Source organism: Danio rerio, chromosome 9 (assembly GCF_052040795.2).
Source record: "Danio rerio strain M-AB ecotype USA chromosome 9, GRCz13ab, whole genome shotgun sequence".
Lineage (NCBI taxonomy): Eukaryota > Metazoa > Chordata > Actinopteri > Cypriniformes > Danionidae > Danio > Danio rerio.
This window is the reverse complement of record NC_141029.1, coordinates 40,624,188-40,640,468: the sequence shown is the minus strand read 5'-3', so window position 1 is coordinate 40,640,468 and position 16,281 is coordinate 40,624,188. Positions and strand designations below refer to the sequence as shown.

General features: G+C 36.0%; 1 protein-coding gene across 32 annotated transcripts in view; it reads right to left on the bottom strand.

The window, feature by feature from the left end:
* map2 (microtubule-associated protein 2) overlaps positions 1–8,484 on the bottom strand; it is a 208,745-nt gene extending 200,261 nt beyond the window's left edge. For all 32 annotated transcript variants that reach the window (XM_087266334.1, XM_087266335.1, XM_087266337.1 and 29 more), the window contains exon 1: positions 8,438–8,484. The gene's annotated coding sequence lies outside the window, so the exon portion shown is untranslated. The remainder of the gene's footprint in view (positions 1–8,437) is intronic.
* Positions 8,485–16,281: the final 7,797 nt, after the last annotated feature.

Here is a 16,281-nt window from a genome sequence, read left to right as displayed (position 1 = left end):
TGCCAAGTGGTCCAGCTGAGGCTCAAACAAGCGACCTTCTTGCTGTGAGGCAACAGCGCTACTTACTGCGCCACCGCGACTCCCCTCAGTAATAATCAATATTACAGTAAATATAAAAAAACAAACAGTTGCAATACATTCTAATATAACTACTGATATAGATCTAATGCTCCATATATGATTAATAATATATAAATAATTGTTAATTGTGTACCATTTATATTATTTGTTATTATATCTATTTTAATATTAAATATTTATGATAATATATTTTGGTGCAGACAAACTTGTTACAGTAACACTAATAACAATAATAATAACAATAATAATAACAATACAATGAATAGTTAGTATTCAGATAATAATTCACAAAATAAATAAATATTCAAAGCATGTAAATATAATGGCTAATTATTTTATCCACTGAATTATTATACATGCACTTAATCACTGATAAAAAACGATAATGATATTTACAGTAATAGTTTTGTTATAAACGATGTATACTTAATTAATTAATTTACTATGTTTCTTTCTTAAACACAAAAGAAGTTATTTTGAAGAATGCTGGTTGATGGTATTGACTTCTATAGTCATTTTTTTCCCTACTACGGATGTTGATGCATTCTTCAAAATAACTTATTTTGTGTTCAACGGAAAAAATAAACTCAAATAGATTTAGATGAAGTGACAGGTGAGTAAATGATCTTTTTTTTTTGTTGTAACTTTTAGAGTGAACTATCCCTTTAAGATCCATGCATAACTTAAAATAATTTATTTCTAAAACTATGCTAATAATTTAGCATTATTCCTTTGCAATTTGATGTTTTATATGATGGAAACATGGTAATCATCCAGGTCTAGGCAACACTCAATCTGCATTTGTGGAATGTGCATTATCTAATGCTTCTGCTCACAGTAACTGGGTGTCGATGTGACCTGCTTTTAGGGAGTCCACAGGGAGAACAGTGAGATCATTGTTTTGGGGTCTACAGCACCGCAGCTTACTTTCCATGAACAGTTCCCCAGTGGAAGCCCCTCACACTCATTTACACGAGCCAAATCAACTTCCGGCTTGCACACACACTCACTGCACCTGTGCGACAATTCATGTAAATTTATCTGGTACCAAAGGTCAAACCTGTCAAGGATACAATACCTAAACGTGTGAAAAGCCACGTACTGTACTAAATGCCAAAGACCACTGAACGCATTTCCCTTGCTTTAAACAGTGTAGGAGAAAGAGCTTTCCTTTTAATCGTATTTGCAGCAAGCAATCAAGGCAAATTAACTACAGTCCCCATGATTTCAGTAACTTCAAGCTGTGCTAATGAAAGGTGAAAACCACATGCCTCTTTCTGCTGTCAGGGCAAAACTAAATACTTACGGATACCGGTTTTTAAGCTGTCCCATATGGACAACAAGAGAGTTGAGTAACTCAAAACACTATTTAAAAAGTATTTTTCAATATTCAATATCGTATTTTCAGACTGCACAATTTATTTGAACTAATTTACAATTTGGAAACTAATTCATTCATGCCTTTTCTTTTCGGCTTAGTCCCTTGATTAATCCGGGGTCACCAGAGCAGAATGAACCACCAACTTATCCAGCACGTTTTTACGCAGCGGATGCCCTCCCAGCCGCAACCAATCTCTGGGAAACATCCACACACTCATACACTACGGACAATTTAGCCTACCAAATTCACCTGTGGTGGACTGTGGTGGACTGTGGTGGAAATGGAGCACACAGAGGAAACCCACGCAAATGCAGGGAGAACATGCAAACTCCACACAGAAACACCAACTGACCCAGCCGAGGCTCGAACCAGCGACTTTCTTGCTGTGAGGCGACAGCACTATACTGCGCCACTGCGTCACTGGAAACTATTTCATACATTATTAAAAAAAATTATAAAGCAACAGCATTTCTATTCAATTTGAATTAATAATTAAAATTAATCAAACTGAAGCTAAATTAATTAGAATTTAATCAAATCTGGACATCTGAACTGACATCCTGAACTCCAAGATGCAAACACAATACTTGACTGCACTGTGAAATATTAGTTGTAAATTTTTTTTCTTCAACAATAAATTACACTAAGTTGACTTAAAACATTGTTGACTTTTGCATAACTACAGAAAAATAAGTTGAAACATTGCTACTTTAATAAAAAAAAAATATATATATATATATATATATATATATATATATATATATATATATATATATATATATATATATATATATATATTTATATATTTATATATTTATTTAATTTACTTTATTTTGTTTTTTTTGTATATTAACTGACAAGACCAATTGTGCAACAATTGTACAATGTGATAATATCAGAAAGCTTACAGTGAGCCCCATTTTTGTAACCTGAATGGAACAAATACATTACATAAAATACAGAATGGCTATGTAAAACATTCATTTGAATTAATCCCTTTTATTTGTTTTCAATGCATAACACATTGACTCTACACTACAGAATTGCTCTTTCAGCATTATCATGCACATTGTATAAATGTTCATTTCATGCTTCGCAGAAAAATAGAAACTCTCTTGGGATCATCAACAAACAACAAATTGCTTTGAGTTGCCCAGAAAAAAAGTTCTTTACAAAAATAAATGATGGCTACTAGCTATAATAGACAATCAAAGATCTTTTTAATTAAATTTTGTTACAAGCTGTTCACAATGAAATGACTATGAAATCAAAATGACCACAAACTACTAGTCTTGTGCTGAAAAAATAATTCATGAAACATCTCACACACTCGCATTAGCCCAAGAATGGTTGTCGAGTTCATATGGACTTTAATTTTATTTAAATATAATAATTTGACAGTCGGTTTTATCCAAAGTGATTTACAAATGAGGACAATAGTAGTAGCCAAAGATACAAAAGGAACAACAACAGATAAAAACAATGTTATTTGTCAGACAATCGATTTTTTGGATCATTTAAAAACTGTTTCTCTGATATACAGTAAAGTCTGTAATTATTCACACCCCAGGAGTATGAATAATTTCAGGCTTCACTGTATATTGTGATATGAATACAATTTTCTTTCAATCTGGTCACTACTTATTTTTATTTTTCTGGTCTACGGTGACTGATTATGTATGATTCCTGTCCAATCCAATTGCACATGGAAAAATCACACCAGACAGACCAACCGACCTCAAAACAGGTGTTTTATACAGTAAATGCAGCACATTATGAGACACTATAATATCATTGCATGCATTGACCAAAAGACAGTTTAGACTGCCTCTCACTGATAAAAAAAAAGCCAACTCATGATGACAGAAATCGCTAAATGGCCTTAAAAAAATAAATAAATGCAATACAGAATGTTACGTTTTCAAATGCATGCAAAAAGTGGTTACACATCTTTAAAGCTATTTTTTTTCACAGATTTTGCTCTGCATGTAAACGCATCAAACTGCTTTTTGTCATTTTATATTTTAAGTTTAGTCTATGATTGGCAAATACTCATTACTTTAGAGTACTTTTACACTGTACAAAACGAAAAGTTGAGTTAACTTAAAATTTTAAAGCAACCAGCTGCTAAGAAATGTTGAGTTTATTAAGCTTCAGTGGTTGAAGGAAATATTTTTTTTTTTTAAGTTGACTGTAAGGCTGGTTTAAGTCAACAATTCTTTATGGAATAATTTGGCACAACTTCAACCACTGAAGCTTAACAAACTCAAAGTTTCTTTGCAGCCAGTTGCTTTAACCTCTTAAGGCCCAAGGTGTTTTTTACATGCATTTTTCATTTCTCTTTGCTATTTGGGCTTATTGGAACTTAATTAGAATAAACCCAAAGAATTATCTTTCAATATGATGTACTTTTAGAGAAAAATGATATCCATATAAGTGGACTTACGATCCGAATTTACATAAAACACTTTTTCCTGAATCCTGACTGTTTTTTAATGCATTTATAACATTTTTTCAACGTGTCTTCAACTTGCCTATCAGAGAGTAAAAACTAAATGTTTACCCATTTTAGACAGTTAAAAACAGTGTTTGGGACATTTCATATGCTGCAAAACAGTTGCAGGACGACACTGTATGTCTGTGACAAAATATAAAACATTTAAGGAACTTTAAATAGACACTTAAGAGCTAAAACGTGCCGTCTACGTATGTGGCCACTAAGCCCTAGGAGGTTAAAATTTTAAGTGAACTCAACTTTTTATTCTGTAGAGGGGTAAACGCTCAAATGAAGACATCAAATAAAGTCTCCTCAACTGAATGTATTACTTTCATTGAACAAACAGTTACAAACATGCAGTTAAATAATTTAATGAGTAAATTTAACTCACCTAACTCAACTAACTTACAATTTAAAATTGAGTTAACAATTTGTGCATGGATTTTTTTAGTGTGGAAGGGCAAATGCTTACTCATACTTTGAGTAGTATTTAAAACAGATACTTTCAATTCACTTGCCCATTTATTTAAGCAATCATACTTTTACTTGAGTATGTCTTTTCAATAGTATGTACTTGAGTATGTCTCTTTCCACCACTAACTCTTTGAGAAAATAATCCAGTTTGACTATTGTAGACGCACATTGGGATAAACAATATGCTCTAATTGATACAGGAGCTTTTTGTACACTAAATAAATCCTGAATAACTGTGACCATATAGCAAACCTAAAACAGATTCCTCGGGTTCAGCAGCAGCTTCGAGATGCACTTAAGCAGAGCTCCCAGAGGACACATCAAGTCAAGACTCGAGCAGCATCTGACTCAGGGAATGTTCTAGACCCTACAAAGCTCATTGATTCAGTGAGCAGGAAAGGTGACTGGGATTAATGCCTCGCTGCCTTTTTATTAAAAGATACATTATGCATATAGCTGCATTTACAGAGCAATGGAAATCAATGGCTACACCGACAGCCTGCACATCTAATCAGGCCGAGTACTCAATCTTCTTACGAAATAACACACCTAATGCCTTTTCACTTACTGAACAACAAGGGTTTGATGAAGGACATAAAGAAGCGGTGTTCACAACAGGTAAAACCAGGGCACAACATTCACTCCGCTATGACAGGCTGTCATACAAAGGTGCTCTTTGAGACTGGATAAGCGGCAAATGGCTAGACAAGGACAAAGACTATTCTCTTTAAAATGTTAATGTAATCATAACACTCACTGAAGTGGAGGCGAAGCAATTGTTTGAACAAAGGTTGTAATATTGTAAAAAGGGATCCCTTTGTTTGCACGGTACACGACTTGTTTTGTATGCTTGGAGCAACCCGTAACCCCAACAGCGCAGCTCAAGGACGACTTTATCAACACCAAACCGGAAATGTGCTCTTTTAATGCACACTGGATGCCGTTCAAGTCAGTCAATCAATTAAAAGAAGCATTACACCGAGTTAAAAATCGATCACCAAGTAAGACATTCTGTGAAATACAAGTGTCATCCCAGGGCTGGAGTGCGACTCTTTTTCAGCCCTGGAGTTTCAAGCCTTAGACCGGTCCACCTCAGTTCACCACAGACTATATTAAAATAAGGTCATTTCTAATTCAGTTTCTAATTACACTATTACGTCTTTTTTTTTTTTTTTTGAGAAAACAGCTGTTTTAGAACTTCAAATGTTCAACAACCCTTACAGTATTATATGTCTTAACAATAAAAATGAAAAAAAATTATGCTCAGACAAGGTCCGAACCCGAGTTGGCGACGTCGTAACCTAACGTGCTAACCACTGCCCCACAGCAGCTGTACATCGGGTGGTGACTTACGCAGTTATATCATCATTAACCTGCAGGCTGTATCTTGCTGCGGTAAAATATTGAATAAGAAGGCTGTGGTCAAGTAAATAAATAAATTATTTTTAAAAAGTGTGAATGCTGAGAGCGACAGATTATGGAGCTAGGGACACCGGCCCTCGCGGCCAAAAAACGGACCGGCCCACCGGGAATTCTCCCGATCCTCCCGATTAGCCAATCCGGGCCTGTGTCGTCCACTCAAAGCCTTTTAAAAGGAATTAGACAAAATATAATGCTATTTTTTTTAATTGATTACCGTTCCTGTTTGTGCAAGTTTAATAAAGCAAGTTCAGCTACACCCAGACAAAATCTCTAGGTGAATGCTCAGAATCATTGATAACATTATGTTTTTAATGGTCACACTTTATTTTGATGGTGCGTTTGTTGAATTTAAGTTGCATTGCATCTACATGCCAACTAATTCTCATTAGATTATAAGTAGATTGTTAGGTTGAGGTCAGGGTTAGTGTAAGTTGACATGTACTTAAATGTCTGTTGAAGGAGCATCAGCAGATATTAAGCAGACATTCTACTAATACTAAAGTGGACCATCAAAATAAAATGCTACCTTTTTAATTAGCAGGTCAAAACATGCATGATCTATTATTATGAAAGGAAACTTCCACCACTCAGAAAATCAAACCAAGAAAAAAAACTCTTCGGTGCCCTCCCACTTCTATTGAATCACTGCAAATGGCAGTCAGTCTCTCTAAGATCTTAAAGGCAAAATTATTAGCAAAAATATTTTTCCTGTGAAATGTTCATTCAACATACACCCCTACTCTTTTTGAGAAGTGCCAATAGATTTTTAATGATCACAGAGAGTCAGGATTTAATGTCTCGTCCGAAAGATGGCACCCACTGACAGTATAGTGTCACTATACTGTGGCATCAGGACTCACACAGACCACAGGTTGAGCGTCCTCTGTTGGCTTCACTAACAACACTTCCAACAGCAACCTAGCCTTCCAATGTGGTCTACTATCCAGTTAATGACCAGACTCAGCCCTGCTTAGCTTTAGTGAGCAACTGGTTTTGGGCTGCAGGGTGACATGGCTGTGGCACTTTGTTAAAACTCACTAGGGAAATATTTGAAAAGTAATACACATTTCACAGGAGGGCTAATAAATATTTCTTTAACTGTACATATCCTAGTTTTCATATATTAAAAACTTTTTTTTTTATTTTATGCGAATTAAAATGTCCTGTTTTTACACTTTCTTTGATGCTCCCGTAAGGGATGCTCCACAGAAAAAAAGACCATTAAACAGATTAAATTGACATCAGAGTGAGCAAATCACGACTTCATGACTGTTTGGGTGAACTGCAGAGAATGTGTAATGAATGGGAAACACTATTACTCAAATTATTTTTCTTAAACGCTACAGAAATGACCAACACTGTTGGAACTAACCAGTGTCCTACAAAGGAATAACTTAATTTTTAAACATGTTTAAAAATATGCCAAAAATCCCCCAAAAAAGGTCTCAAGTATTTGGACAGAGCAGCTACAAAGGCAACAGAAGTCAATGGAAAGTCCCTCCAGGACACTTGTGTGTGAATGCAGGCGTCCAACTTTTTTGTCTCCTTTTGAACATCTGCTGTGTTTGATGAAGAGGGCAGTCTGCTAACAGATGGTCATTGCGTCTGACCGGTGGTGTGGCGTTTAGACACACCAGCCCTTGAATGCCAATGGACTTTATAAGATACACGGCACACACACACACACACACACACACACACAGAGGGACTGCGCAGATATCAGTCATCCAGTGCAGGGCGCTGCATTAAACCTCTCGCAGCTCTGTTTTCATGAATAAGCGTGAGCCGGCACGCTGCCAATGCAGGAATGCATCATGTCTGATCAGAAACAGCATCATCATCATCATTGATGGACGCTTTAAGATAGTCTGCTTTGCAAGGCATGAACTGATTTATAACATTTCATGTCAGGTGAAAAAAAAGATACTGATCAAATGTAACAATAACACCATATGTCTATATTTCAGCAGGGAGCAAGATAAAAAATAATATATAAGACATCAAAATCAGCACTGATGCAAATAAAGAGAACAGATTAACCCAGTGTCTATCACTGGGTTGCTGTTGTTTCAGCACCATCTCTGCTGGACTGCAAACCTCTCCTGCGACAAAAAAACCCAGAGCATGTCTTTGACCAGGTCTCCTCCTTTTCATATGCAGATCAATCTCCCTTCAAGACAAATCATCTCAGGCTTGAAAATAAAAATCAGTTCAATTCAGCACAAAGCAGCATTTTAAAACAGATAAAAGTACACACTTCTAGCTCTCCTTTGAGATTAAAACGAAGTTGGCACACATTACGAAAAGTTTGTAAGCATTGCATGATGATGAAATAAGGTTGTGATGTGTACTCTGCCAATGTGAAGCACGGTGTCTGTTGCAGTCAACGGAACAATGCGTCCTTTCTCAAGCAATAGGGATTATCTGTCCCATTAACATCTTCAAAAGCACGGATTAGAGGAATTGAAACAGCAGTGTGTCAGAGAACTTCGGGATGTGCTCAGATATGCGTATGCAAATCGTGCTGACCGTTTAAACTCGATATTATGGCTTTCTGGTAATAATGAAATATAGCGGTTTACCTGTTCGGCGTGTTGCGTCCGCTGCAGGCTTCCTCTCGGAGCGCAGTGAAAGCCGGTGGAAGATGAGCCGCCCACACTGGATCCCGCCCACTGCAGTCTGACCCCGCCTACTACTGAATAATTACCGTAAGTCATGTTGTTGTCGTGGCCGTACATAGGAGTGCGGTAAATTGGGTGTAGACATGAAGACAGAGATGATATATTTTAGGTAAAGTGATGAAAATGGATGGTGACTGTTTTTTTTGTTATTTTAAGCATTATTAAAACATTATTTATAGATTAAAATATAACATAAACAATATATAATTGCTTATGCTTTGTATAATTGTGCAATAATTGCATTGTTATTGTAGATTTCAAATCAACAAACCAGAATTATTTATGATGAATCAAGTAAAACTGCATAAATAACATCTTAAAATATTTGTCACAAAATGTACTATAATGTTATTTTAAACAAATGTTAATATTCATTTTATTTGATAATGGCAGACCATATCATTATTTCATTAGCCTATGCCTTAACATTTCATCCAAATTTTAAATAGAAATACTGTCATTTATAGAGGTTTTGTGTGTGTGTGTGTGTGTGTGTGTGCGTGTGTGTGTTTGTGTGTGTGTGTGTGTGTGCGTGCAGTCATTTGTTGTGATTGATAATCAGATTTATACCATCAAATAGAAATTTGTTAAGCCTTACAAATTTAAAACAGCAGTATATAATTGTGTTGTCTAAAAATAAATATATGTACACGTCGGTCATAAAAGCACAATTTTTGAAAATTCACATTCTTTAAGTATTAAAGGTGCAGTAGGTGATTGTTTTCAGAAACATTTGTTGTTGTGCTGGTTGAAAGTCTCTTCACAGTCCAATAGTAATGATTAAAGTAAATGATCTAAATATATTTATGTTTATTTTTATATTCTGGGTAAGGCATAAGATTAAAAAATGTTTATCCAATAAAAAATTGTCAAGCCGATAATCCCCATAATTCTGATAAGTAGCCCAAACTGTCTGTCAACAAATGTAGATTTACATGCGCACGTCTTTTCATGCAGATCTGCCATTTATGTGTCACGTACATGATTTGCACACAAGAGAGAGAGAGCGGTAAAACAAATTCTGGATCAATACTTTTGAAAGTCTTGAATCAATATTGGAGTTTCTTTTACACGCTGGAGGAAGGACGATACATGGCTGAAGTATTTCTCTTAGACAGGTAATGTCATGTTTTAAAACTATTGTAGTCACGCAAAACTGATGTAGATTGTGTTGTTTTACCAATGGGTTATATGCACGGAAGTCAAAGTCCCTTTAAGGCAAGTCATTTCACCAATAAAATTAAACAACAACTATCCCTTTAGTTTCATTTCTGATGGTCAAAACAAAAGCGGCATATTTTCAGGTTGCCTGAGCTAATGCACATGTGCACTCTAAAGGAATAAGATCGCAACACAAACCTCATTTATGGCTGTTCTACACATTATCATCCTCTGGATAATGATCGTCTGATCGTGCTGCTCTTATGAAGTAATCTACAACGTGGTCTTGGTGGTGAATCTCCTCCAGAAAAGATAGCAGCTCTTTGTACACAAGATTATGGGAGTTTGAGTAGCTTGACAGTATGGACTGTACCTCACGTTTGTTTCATACAGCTTACAAAACCAAAACACTTGTTTTCAAGTGCATTTAAAAGTAGAGATTTTAAGCTTTATGTTGATATATTTCTTATGTCTGTAAAGCAAGTATTCGTAAAAGCAAACGTCTGTTACGAGCTTCTCCATCAGTCTATAGCAATCAATGATTGGCTCCTGTATTAGTAGGCCGGGCTTCATTCACCATATTGACCATTCTCCCCATTCAAAACTACACGAGTGACATGTCTTGTCAAGTGTTGTTCAGGCACTGAAATCTTCAAGCGAAAGATTGATGTGACTATTTTCAATTTCATAAGGGACCTACAGCACCGATAATGTATATTTTTATTAAGTTTAACAACAAAACAGAAGTGAACAGTGATATTTCGCCTAGCCTGCTTTACTGAGTTGAAGTTGGTTTTATATCAAAGTCTCTTTAAGGCAACTCATTTCACTCAGCGGCCATCTTTGAAACGCTTCTCGGGCAGTATGCTTGGGCATTTTGTTTGAATAGGAAAACATCAAATTCTCCAAAATTGCTTGTCAAGCTTACGATTAAATGTAATATTATGAAACAACAATTACATTAAGCAACAGCTGTCTCTTTAGTTTAATTTCTAAACGCATCTGGTCCAAGCCCCTCCCCCTGAGAAATGTCAGTCTGTAGCGATCAATGACTGGTTCTTGTATTAGAAGGCAGGCTTTACTCGCCATATATCGATTGCTGATTGGCTCCTGTACTAGAAGGTGGTGCTTCATTCACCATATTGACAGTTACACTTTTCCCCATTCTAAAAAGTATGAGTGACATGTCTTGTGTGTTCTCAAAGAGCAAAGGCAACACTCTAGTGCGACTTAGGAAACAGCCACTATATGGCGTGGTGGCCATTTTTTTATAAAAATTCCAATAGAGCAACAGCATATTATAAATCTGTAAAATATACTATTAAAAGTGCTTATGTTGTGATAGTAAATGTTGTATTATCGTCTTTCAGGTTGTATCTCAACTTTAATACGCTTTTTAAATAAATAAATAAAAAACAAAGCAGCTACAGCCGATCACTTTCATTCCAAAATGGCGGAATCCGGGGCTGTGGCTGGGCGCTGCTGTTGCAATGGAATGTTCTATTGAGTGTCGCCTCTTGGTGATTCTAAGCTCATTGCTATATTGACAGTTACACTTTTCCCTATTCAAAAGAGTACGAGTGACATGTCTTATTGTGTATTCTATAGTCTTTGTTCATATTAACATTGATTCATTTTTGAACAATGACAACCTGTGACGTGTTCCCTATATTGTTTTCTATGCTACTCTGAATATTCGCTCTAAAGTAGCATGTAAGTATGGTCTATTAATAAACGAAATTCCTGCACACCGCTGGCCAAGCACTAAGCATACAGTAGTCGCTTTATGACACGAGAGTGCACGAGAGAGTCAGACCAGCAATCCTTGCATGCATAAAATAGTGCACATTATGACAAGTTTTCTTGCTTCATAACTGAAACTGTGCTAGATATAATACAGGTTTTCATTCAGAATTGTAGTATTATAAAATACTTTAAAGTTTTCTAACGTTCGCATTCGGGATTTTAGGAGGCATGGCTTTGGACGGCAGGGGAGAGAGATATGTTTCAAAGATTTTATGCAAACGGGGGCCAGATCACTGACTGCACCTTTAAACTGAACATTCAGACAATCCTGTGTGGGTTGAGAAGCGTGTAACACACCCTCTCTTAACTACATGTCTCAAATAATAAGCAACCGAATCTCTCACTTACTGTAACCACATTCATCTCCGGGCGGAAATTAGAGACCTATAAAATATGAATGAACCTCGAGAGGACTGTTAAATCAAGCCGACATGTTTACACCCATGTACGCTTTAGATGATACTCACAATGGGCTTTCTTTTCCCGCTTAGTAAACAAACGCCACCCTTCAAGCCTCAGAAGCCTGCCAGTGTTACAAAGCCAAATGAAAAAGATGTGGTTTGAGTCCTGTTGTCATAGAGATGAAGTATAGTGGAGGCAAAGTGAGAGAGACACTCAGAGAAACGAGGCGCTCCTCCATCCTCTCCACTGCCTCAAATTAGAAAAGCTGAATGAAGGCCTGGCGCGGATCAAGAGCCCTTATCACTATAGAGACAACCCTTCTAAGAAATGGGGGTGAGGTTTGGGCAGTGCTGGTACTTGATTTCGAATCAGGAGAGTCAGTGTTGTGTCTGTCAGTTCTTTATGGATGCCTCTCACAGCAGTCAGAGGTCTGCGTATATCATTTGACATAGATGTAGAGCGGATAATTCACTGGAGAGGCCCACAATTTTTAATTGTATCATGGGGATTATATCATCACTCTGCTATAAAATTATGGCATCAACTGATACATCCCATTCCCAAATAAAATCTGTGTGGGAAGACAATCTGGGAATTACAAATTCAGATTTGGTTTGGGAAACAGTCTTACACAGAATTGACAACTCCTCTTGACTTTTGCGATGCAAAATTGTGCATTGTGTACACTGGACAAACCTAAAGCTCTCAAAGCAATTTCAGCATATAGATCCTGCTTATAATCGTTCTAATTCCACGCCAGCCACTCATGCACATATGTTTTGGTCTTATATAAAGCTTAACTGCTTTTGGGATTCTATTTTGATAACTAAATCTGTTTTTTTCGGGATATATCTATCTCCCCTTGCCCACTGATTGCCCATTTTTGGAATTTTGCCCACATTATATAATCTTACAAAAATACAAACTGATTGCACAGCTTTTATTGGGCTCCTGGCCAAACAACTAATATTACTTAGGTGGAAGGATCAGAAACCTCCAACCCCAACACAGTGAATCTGTGATATCTTCTTCCTCCTAAATAAAAAAAATAGACTGTCTAGAGGTTCAATTAACCAGTTTAAGATAGCTTGGGACCCATTTAGGAAATATATCCAACATGTTTTTTTGTCAAATATAGACAAAGACCTTGTTCCAGCAAATTGATTATTTTTCTTTAGAGTGTGTTGTTTGTTTGTTCATTTGTTTCTCATTGTTTGCACTTAAGTTGATACTATCTATACCAGGGATGTCCAAACTCAGTCCTGAAGGCCCAGTGTCCTGCAGATTTTAGCTTCAACTTGCCTCAACACACCAGCAAGGATGTTTCTAGAAAGCCTAGTAAGAGCTTGATTATCTAGCCCAGGTGTGTCTGATTTGGAACTAAACTTTGCAAGACACTGGCCCTTCAGGACTGAGTATGGACACCCATAACCTATACTTTTTGTCTATACGTTTTGTCTTTTTTTACTGTAATTTGCCATAAAAGTCATAAACAAATCAATAAAAAACAGAGCAGAACTGATTCCTTTTCACAAATTTTTGACGTCAATATTAGATGTCAACATGATGCCGTTTTGATGTCAAGGTTGTTGTGTGTGCATTGTGGAGAAACAAAATTCAGTGTAAATTTGTAATTTAAGCTTAATAAAACATTTCTTATACTAATGCTTTTAATATCGTTTTTTTACTTGTCAAAAACCCATCAAGGTTTTGACATCAAATCGATTTACATTGGCTTACTTGAAAGCAATTACAAAACAATAATCTAAAACATACTAGAAATTAAATAATACATTCTACACTTAAAAAATGTATTTTGCTATTGGCATCAATTGTTACATCAATCTTCTACATATCAGAAGTACTTTTCACTTTTCAAAAGGATACAGTTGAACTGTATACACATATACACTTGAAATATGGAATTTTTTTTGTTTAATGGAGAGATTTTTTCAACACATTTCTAAACTTAATAGTTTTAGAAAATCATTTGTAATAACTGATTTATTTTTATCTTTATTGACATAAAACAAATAAAACTTTTTCCAGAAGAAAAAATATTATCAGACATACTGTGAAAATTTCCTTGTTCTGTTAAGTGAAGTCTATTAATAAACTAATATCGAGAGGATTACATGCTTATGATTGCTTGCAGCTCGCATTATTAAATTCATGATTCACCAATCAGACAATTCCTAAGCCACTATAAATACCCTAAGTTCCATTTGATAACCATCTTCTTTTTAAATAATTCCCCCTTCCACCCCTACTCCTCCTCCTTTGGGTGGCATGATGGCCCAGTGGTTAGCACTGTTGCCTCACTGTAAGAATGTCACTGGTTCTAGTCCTTACCAAGCCAGCCAACGTTTCTGTGCAGACTTTACATGTTCTCCCCGTGCTCTTGTGCATATCCACCGAGTTCCCAGGTTTCCTCTCACCGTCCAAAAACATGCAACTTAAGTTAATTGACTAATCCAAATCAACACCATAGTCTTGCACCTAGTAAGTAGTTATCTCTTAAGATCAATCACTATCTGTTCATTAGCTACAGCAGGGGAGTTCTCGAGATCTACCTGAGCTCAAACTCCCCTCTCACCTTGCAAACGGGAGGGAGCCCCGGGCTTGAGGATCTTATGAGCTCAGGGCTCTCTCCGCGGACAGCATGCCAAACAAGCTTTATAATCAATCACCAGCCAGTGTGAACTCTTGAAACATCATTTGAGAAATATTAAAAAAAATAAAATAAATCAAGGGGGGGCTAATAATTCTGACTTCAACTGTATATGTATATGTATACGTATATGCGTGTGTGTACACTGTTAAACTCAATAGGTAAAGACAACTCAAACCGTTCGAGGAAACAGTTTGCAACAAACCATATAAGTTTAAATACTAATCCTAATGAGTATTGTGAACGTAATCTATTTGAGTAAACCAATCAATTTAAGCACAGTAAAACCCAATAAATGAACAGAACACAATCCAATTTAGTACAGTAAAACCCAATAAGTTAAGGCAACTCAAACCATTTGAGGAAACCAATTGCAACAAACCATTTAAAAAAAAAAAAACTAATCGATAGAGTACTGTGAACTTACTCCATTTAAGTTGAAGTATTGAGATATTTCAGTGATTAAGTGCTGTTTGAGTATTATTGATGAACAACTGCTGTTAACTAGCCATATCACTGAGGAGAAACACACAACAGCAACCTCATTCACATCATTACAAAAATAAAACACATTCAATCTTTTCAAAACTTAGCAGAGGATCATTAAACAACTCCACAAACATTATTAACAGCTTCACCTATTACTAACCTGCTTGATTTTGTTTCTGTCAAACATCTACAAAAGCCCTTTGAGGGATTCACTGGAAATCATTTTGTTAGACATAACCATTGATGATTTTTATTATGCATGCCATAACACACAGTTACAGAAGCCAAAGAAAAATTTAACATGAGGAATGAAGTCAAAGAGCCCTAAAAAGCAAACACTCCACATCAGTGGTGATGTCTAAGAAAATTATTATTTTCAGTGAATTTCTGCAGACATCTGACAAAGTTAAACTCAAGCAGGTTAGTAATAGGTGAAGCTGTTGATACTGTTTGTGGAGTTGATGAATGATCCTCTGCTATGTTAAGAGATTGAATGTGTTCTATTTCTTTTAAGGCTGTGACTGAAGTCAGCTAGTTTTGTGTTTCTCTTCAGTAATTGTGCTTGCTAAAAGCAGGTGTATATTATTATTATTATTAACACACACTTAACTTTCTGTTTAAATAGAATTGTTGATTGAAATGTGCTTAAACAAACCAAAAACTATTCTTTTGTCGCATCACTGAAAAAAAAACGTGTTGTAAGTTAGCAACTGCACACCCTACACACCACCACAAATAGCACATAGCAACCCATTACATACCACATAAGACACCTCAGCAATCACAGAAGATAAAACACACTACTGTTAGCATGTCAAAACTCTGGCAATGACCCAGAACACCCAAACAACTGCATAGTCGCATCTTAGAAACCACCCAGAACACCCTAGCAACTGCATAGCACGACCCCTCTAACATAGAGACATTCTAGAAACAACCCCAAAGCAACATCCTTGCAACCTAGAAACAACCACATCAAATAAGTAACCACCCCAAGTACCCAAACAGAAACACCATAGCAACTGCATAGAATCACTTAAGCAACCACATTAACCTAGATTTCATTATTACTATTTTATATTTACAGTAATATGCATTTTTAACTTTATTATATTATAATTACATTTTTGGATTTAGATTTTTAAACTTATTTTAATAGTTTTCCCTCCTTCCTTCAAGTTTTCCCCATCTAATTTGTTGTACAGTAAATTATATT